Genomic DNA, 7,850 nt, shown 5'->3' on the forward strand with positions numbered 1-7,850 from the left:
AGGCAAAGCAATCAAGCAAAATCCCGCCTGTCTGAGCTCCCTCAGGGAAAGAGAGACTTACGACCCAGGCAGTCATCCTCACAGACAGGCCGTGTCCAGCGATTCCTCAAGCAACAGTTGGCTCAAAGACTACCTGAAAGACTCTAAAGCACCTGAAGCCTCAGTACTTTGGGCCCCTACGTTGTTTGGGTGCATCTGAAGGGAAAACCTCCTACAAATGCTTGGATTGCTAAGCCATCAGCGCTGGTCCAACCAATATGCGCTACTTTGCTTTGCAAAGCCTAACAGTAAAGGAGCTTAAGGGCAGGCCACTGACTCCTGCTTGCACTCTAGGATGTGATGAAGCAATGAAAGAGAAAGGGACAAAAGAGAAAAGGAAAATCAAGATGAAAGAAGGGAAGGGAAAAATGAGAGAAAAAAAAGCTAAAAGATTGAAAGATGAAAAAGAAAAGAGAAATATGAAGATAAAAAAAGGGAAGGGGTGGGAATGAAAGGTAAGGGAGGAAAAAAAGATCTAAGATTAAAAGAAAGCTGAAAAAAAAAAGATAAAAGGAGAAAAGCCAAGATAAATGAAAGAAGGAAAGGAGAGAGGTGGGGTGGGAAGGGTAAAAAGTGGGGAAAAAAACGATTATAAGAAAAATAAAAAAGAAAATATGTAAAGCTAGACAATTCAAGATAAATGAAAGAAGGGGAGGGGGAAAAGTAAAAGATTTAAGATTACAAGAAAGATAAAAAGAGAAAAAAAAAGGTAAAGAAGGAGAGTGGCTGGAAGGAGAGTGGAGGGGAAGGGAAGGAGGGGGAAGGGAGAAAAGATGGAAAGAGTGGAGGGAAAGGAAAGGAAAAATGAAAGAAGGATGCAAGATGAAAAAGAAAATGAGAAAAGAAAAATCAACAAATGGAAAGGAAGGGGAAGGGAGAAAATGAAAAGAGAAAAAAAGCTGAAAGAGTAAAAGTAAGTTAAAGAGAAGATGAGGAAAGATAGAAAAATCAAGAGGAAGGGAAGGAAGAAAAGATGGAGAATGAAAGAAAAGGGGAGGGAAGGGAAGGAGAAGAAATAAAAGAATTATAAAAGATGAACAGAGAAAAAAGGTAAATGAAAAGAGGGAAAGGAAAGAAAAAGAAGGGAGAAAAAAAAAGATAAAGAGAAAAGGAGAAAAGAAGAAAAATCAAGATAAATGAAAGAAGAGAAGGAAGAAAATACTAAGAAGAGAAGGGAGGGGAGGAAAGAGAAGGGAGACATAAAAAGGGAAGGGAAAGGAGAAAATATACAAAAAAAATATTTAATATTAAAAGACTCAAAAAGAAAAGGAGAACAGAAATGAAAATCAAGATAAAGTAATGAGAAGAAGGGGGTAATGGAGAAAAAAGGTAAAAAAAATCAAGATAAATGAAGCAAATGAAGGGCAGGGGAAGGGTGAGAAAAGGGAAGGGAATAAAATGAAAAAGAAAAGCGAAAATGAGAAAAAATAAAAATAAATGAAAGAAAATACAGAAAGAGAAAGTAAAAAAAAACCCACACCACTATTTCTTTAAGGCCTTGAACCACTTAAGAGCGGTTATGAGACTGAGTGGAAAACTGTGGCCATAGTAAAGCAGAACTGAACTTGTGCTCAAGGTCTATTTTGTTCTTAAAGTTCACTAGCAGTATAAAGTGCCTATAGAACATTTGAGAACTGCTGTGGTCTAAGTGAGGTTAGATACATAACTGGTGATAGTTACTCCTCAGGGACCCATTCTCACAGTTCTTACTCATGTGAATTGTTCCTGTGATGCTAATAGGATTACTCTTGTAAATCAGGGATGCCATATCAGCCCAATGCCCAGGGTTATACTGATCATGAAGGGCTTGATCTTGCAAACCTCGTTCATGTGATCAGCCCTTTTTCATGACAATTTTCCCATTGACTTGAAGAACTATCCATATAGCCAGAAACAGTAGAGTCAAGACACAAGTTTAGGGTCAGCATAAAAGTAGGAATACAAGAGTTTTTCATTTAACCTCCAGCAAAGAATAGATAGCACTCAAGGAAGCCAGGTAAGTGCAATCTTTCTCTTCTGACTGCAGGGAAGGTGAGGGAGAGGCATGTATTGGCCAGCCTTGTTTCATCCTGTCTCTTCCTTTGGCTCCATTTATTCACCGTAATTAGAGTGGTAAAGAAGATACCAACAATACATTTTCACCACACCTGAAGCTTTTGTTCACCACCCACTTGCTAATATAAGTTAGTTGTTTCCTCAAATACCTCTTCTGTCAAATTGACAAATTACACTTCCTGCATTAAATAAGCCAGTGGTTTACAGAGTAAAACAAAACTTGGGCACTAAGATTCAGTCCATATATTAACTTAAAATCTGAAATCCTGCTTAAATGCCAAAAGGAAAGTGTTACAAAATGTTTAGTGTAATGGACCAGAGCCAGTTTTGTGCTACTCCATTAAAACCTACACCCCCTCTGGTTAGAAAGCACTTTCATTGTATCAGATGTTGACACCTACGTAATTTCAGTGTGATTCAAATGCTCCTATTTCAGAAGATCTCATACTGCTGTCTGCTTTCTCCGGGCAACTACTTCAAAAACAGCAAGAAAGGATCTTTCTTTGGGGGAGAAAAGGGAGAAAAGTGGATGTTAGAATTCCAGATGCTCACTTACGAGACAGTAACAATAATATATGGTTTAAGTGACCATTCACAGTCAGTAGTGACTGACAAGCAGTGTGAGAAAGTAAAAGGATACAATCTCCACAAAACAGAAGAGTGGTTGTATGTGCTGATAGTCTGCTCAGTTATACATCCTTAATACATTAATACAAAGCTCATTTATTGGTCATTTAAAGAGACAATGAATAAGGTTACCCTCTAAAGTTGCTTACTGTCTTTCATCAAGTAGCACCATTGAACGTGCAAGACAGGGATCAAAAGCCAGGGTGTGGACATATCATAAGAAACACTCCACACATGAAGAAGTATCTGTAGACCATTGCCCTGCACAGCTTGATGTCCCAGTTGAGAAACAACTCAGAAAGGGTTTGGCTGGCATATAGGCAAACCTTTTCAGTAGGTCTGTATATAGGCACATCATGGGCCATTTTTTGCTTAGATCCCTCTTTCACTGCATATGAATACTGTACTATTGCGGTATTGTGGTCTTGCTTCTGAAAATAAGTCTGCAGCGTGGAACCGCCTTTGCAGCCGACAGTAATGCATATGTGGTGAGGTATTTAAAGTCCTGTGCTTTATTGAAGGTAAAAAAAAAAAAAAAAGGCATTAACCTCAGCTTTTGTGGTGCTATTTGATCCATACAATTGTTTTTGCTAGGAAAGCAAGATATTTTATATCATTAAAGGCCATGAGAGAGTTGATGTCATTATAAGCTCAGATGTGCCAATAAAACAGATTTTCCAAACACCATAGGAAGTTGCTTTTAAACTAATCCAGTATGAAGAGTTATTTGTTAAGCACAGTTAAATACAGCTTACAGAACAAAACCTGATCCTTTCAAACAACACTTAAGTAGCAGGAGAAAAATACTCATTATAAAAGCAGAAGGGTTATCAAGTTCACTTCACAGATTGAACAACAAAATATAGAGACCAAAATGAATTTTAAGATACTGAGGTTTTAATCATTAGTAGAAGAGTTCAGTATGTTTTCCTTGGTATTGTACTATTTTGCTCTAGAGGCATAAGCTGGAGGCTAAACTGAAAGATTTCTTGCTATGGTGCCACCCCAAATGCACAGATTGTAAGAAAACTTAGTCAGTTTGAGTGAGGTACTGAGAATACAAAGATGATAAAAAGTATTTATCAAGAAGTTGCAAGGTGTCTCTGTAGACAAGAGATCCCCCGAAGTAAACAAGTAACAGCTTTGCAGGAAACCTGTAGACATACAGCGCTGGTATGTTTATAGACAAATAGGTAAAGTTATAAAGTTAGCTCTCAAAGTGCTCTCAGATCATATGGTGAGGTTTTTATATTCATGTAAATGTAGGTATTTATGTAAGGCAGTGAAAGAGCTCGGCCCTGTGAATTGAAGCAAGCTCATTATTCCGTGAGTACTAAACCGCACTTACACTGGTCTCAATCTTTAGTCAGTGTTAATCTTAACTGGATTCATATCACTGGATTCATATCAGTTGCTTCTTAATAGGCTAAATGATTGTGTTGCTCATTATTAATTATCTAAAATTGAAGTTTCTCAACACTTATTTGTGTGTATATATGTCACTGATGGGTTATGAACCATCTTTATCTAATGGAGCAACTTCTGCTTGGTGGTTCTGAAATTATGAGTGCTGAAGGTGAGGAAGGACAGCTGTACTCCTGTACAGGGGGCTATTTTTGAGGAGTAACCATCTGAAAGAAAGAACTTCCATGTGCCATGTAAGCAACATTGATCAGTAGTAATTACTTGTCATGCACACAGGCATATGTAACTGATCTTGTGGTAGGACTGTGTGTGGGATTCTGTAGAAGCACTGGATCAGAAGATGTGGGGAGAAGGAACAGGACCCCAGTTTTTTGGGACCCCAGTTTTTTGGGTGTCTGTCGTCATCCAGCAGGAAATGAAGGCTGGAGACTCCTGCTTTCAGCAATTCAGCTGTCTCTAGCTCACGGACTGAAGTTGTGTAATGAATGCAAAGTGAGTACATTCTGCTCTGAGAGAAAAGAGAGCCCTAATGCATGTTTGTCTAGGAGTTAATTTGTGTGTGAGTTGTTCTCATGTAAGGGTTAAGGGGCAGACCGTGCAGTCAGTGTGAGCCAAACATCATTGTTTTAAAAATATCAATTATCTGCAATTATAGGGCCTACTCCAACAGTACCTTTGCAGTATGCAGAGCCTTCTCAGCTATTTTTATTTACAACCTTCCCTCCCCCAGCTCTCTGTACGGAGCCAAGTTTAGAGTCAGCAAAATTACTTGGAACCAGCACATTTTATCCCCAACAGGCCAACCAACCACAATTAAACTGTATTACCACACATTAGGCTTTAAAGGGGTTCCTTTACTGCAGTATATAAAAGTCTGTAAGGAGGGACAGAGAAGGAAAGGACAAACATTTCATGTGTAATGGATTAAAGTCCTCCCCAATGTAAGTCCATTGACTTCAGTTGGCTAGGGATGAATACAGACAATTCAATGTCTAATAATCAACAACTTTTGCTTAGTTGGCAAGAAGAGGAACAATTTAAGGTCCAGAGCCTTCCCTGTGCTCTTTCTGTCTTCCTGAATGCAACTGAGAGTTGCAGTAGCTCTCTGTGAACAGGAATGACACTCTGCAGGGTTGGCTGTTGGGTATTTTCTGCTGTGGTGCAAGATTACTTCTTGTGGTTTTATGATGCAGCAGTAGACTTTAATAGTCACCTGAGACAATTATTCAGATACTGTATTGTGCAGTAAGATTGCTTTTGAACAGCTTCAGAAATGCTTAGCAGAGACACACTCCCTAAAGCCTGGGGAGGGGAAATAAAAACAAACAAACCACAGCAGCAAGACAAGAGTCTGCATCTTACTCTTTAAGCTTGTAAAAAAGGGAGTTATGTAAGTGATTTAAAATTTAATCGGGACAGGGACCATTTTTCATTTAGTGGTCCATATAACCCCCGTCAATAATAGGCTGCAAATGCACATTCAGTCACTATTCAAACAAGTCTTCTTTGGGCAGAGTTGTGACCTGGTGTATGGTGCCTGCCAGGGAGTTCTCATTAAAAAGATAAAGAGGTGATGAAACAGGGTTGCGGTTATTCTCTGCAGTACTGATAATGTTCTTTGGTGCAATCCCATTTACAAAGAACATCACAAAATCATATGTTCCTCTGGTAGAAATGGGCAATTTTGTTTCTCGTAGCTTCAACCTTGCCATTCTGGTATTATGCCTTAAGAAAAATACCATTTCCCCCCCCAAGCCATGATAACCCATGTTTCTCTGTTACACTGTGTTGCAACTAATTAATTTCCCTGCCACAGTGAAAATCTTTTGGCTGATGCAACATATTGTAGGTTAGCTTGATGCTCAGCGTTGTTTTAAGTCTCTCCCTACAAAGGGATATTCAGCTGCACTGTCTATTTAGCTTGAATAAAGAGTGCTCATAAACACGTAAAATTTTATGGAATCTCTTAATAGCTATCTGGTCATCAAATCCTCCCTTCAGCTCTGGACTCAGGAGGATCTGGCAGTATAGCAGAAGGGGAGAAGTACTCTTGCATAGTTTGGCCTCTGAGAAGAAGCCCTGCTGCTTTTTTTCTGCAGACAGGGAGTTGGCAGGGGCTTAGTAGGCTCTGCTAACCCACTCCCCCACTGTATCATAACAACCTTTCTCTTAAGTCACAGTATGAACATTTCCTCAGCATTTTCTCTGAGTATGACCCTGCAGGTGAAGTCAAGCTGGGACAATGTTTTGTACTAAATACAGTGTGTGATATGCTGGGAATTCAGTGGATGAAAGACTGCTTGTTCACTTTTTACTGATTCTTCAGTAAAGTTGCTTCAGTGCTTCAGTGAAGTTGCTCTTGATTTGTAGCCAGATAACCAAAGTCAGAATCAGACCCTTGCTACTCCTTTCTGTGGGAGCAGAACTGGGCCTTATGTGCTCTTGTGCTCATTATATACCTCAGTATCAAGTCTCACAGCTTTGATTCATAGAGTTCTCTTTAATTTGGTACATGCAGGCTTCCAGAGTAGATCACATAGCAGCAGGATAACAATCCTCAGGAGAGCATTTCAGTTTGAGAAATTCATGAAGAGGGTGACTTTGCTGCTTACTTGCAATGATACTTGTGGAATAGGAAAGTGAAGAAGTGAATGAAATGGAATTGCCAGCCTGTTCCAAAATATATGCTCTGTTCTACAGCAGATGACAAATAACATCCTCAATAACATAGTTCTAGTAGCTGTGCTAGTTTTTGTCAGGTTGTTGTTTTTTTCTCACTGTAATCTGTCTTTCCACATTTAAGGCAAGTTTTTCTTACTTGTGTGCACTGCACATGGGAGCTCTGAAATACTCCTTTTTGCCCTTCTTCAGAGGTTTCCACAGGCCTTGCCTAGGGTGGAGGTAGGCAGGAGTAACAGAGCCTCTTTCTGCCATGTGGCAGGGAAAAACCTTGAATTCATCCCTTTCTTCCTCCCGTCTTTGGCACTCTGACCAATAGTGTTGAATTTGCAGTGTGCAGGTCACTTCCTCATGGAGCAAAGCCAGGTTCCTTCCTGTTGCTTTTCTGATCCATAAAAAAATCTTATATGCCTCCTGACATGGGAAGGGTTGCAAAGCAACAATCTTGCCTTCTTTCACCAGGAATGAGCCACTCTCCTTTTGGCTGAGGCATTTTACTATATATTTAGGTATATAGAAGCTGAGGAAAAAATACGTGCTTGACAGTAGCTATAGTGAATCATCAGTATATGTATATGTATTATGTATATGTATATGTATGTATATGTATAAAATGACAGTAGGAGCTCTGCAGCAAGAGATGATGAGAAAGTGGTCCTCAAAGAAGAATAATGAGCTTCATGCTTTGAGGACCGCAGGACTTTTTGCCCCCTTTCCATGGAAAATTGGCTTCCTAGCCTGATAGTAACAAGAGAACTGAGAACTGAACTCTTGATGCTCTTCACCCCATCGTAATTTCCATGCAGACGCATATTTACAAAGGGTAATACTGACTTCTAATGGTAGATGAACTGTCTTTGCACAAGAGAAATTACATTATTGTGAAGCTGAGGAATTTTAGTAAGATTACATGTTGAACACGGAGAAATTTGACCGTATCCTACCAAAGAACAGAACAAAGCAAAGGTACCTGACATACATCTCCTAGTCCATGTCATATTGCCCTGGCAAAAGTTTCCCGGAGC

Source organism: Neopsephotus bourkii, unplaced genomic scaffold (genome assembly GCF_033783945.1).
Source record: "Neopsephotus bourkii isolate Nb327-2 ecotype Australia unplaced genomic scaffold, CSIRO-AGI_Nbou_v1 NB_1183, whole genome shotgun sequence".
Lineage (NCBI taxonomy): Eukaryota > Metazoa > Chordata > Aves > Psittaciformes > Psittacidae > Neopsephotus > Neopsephotus bourkii.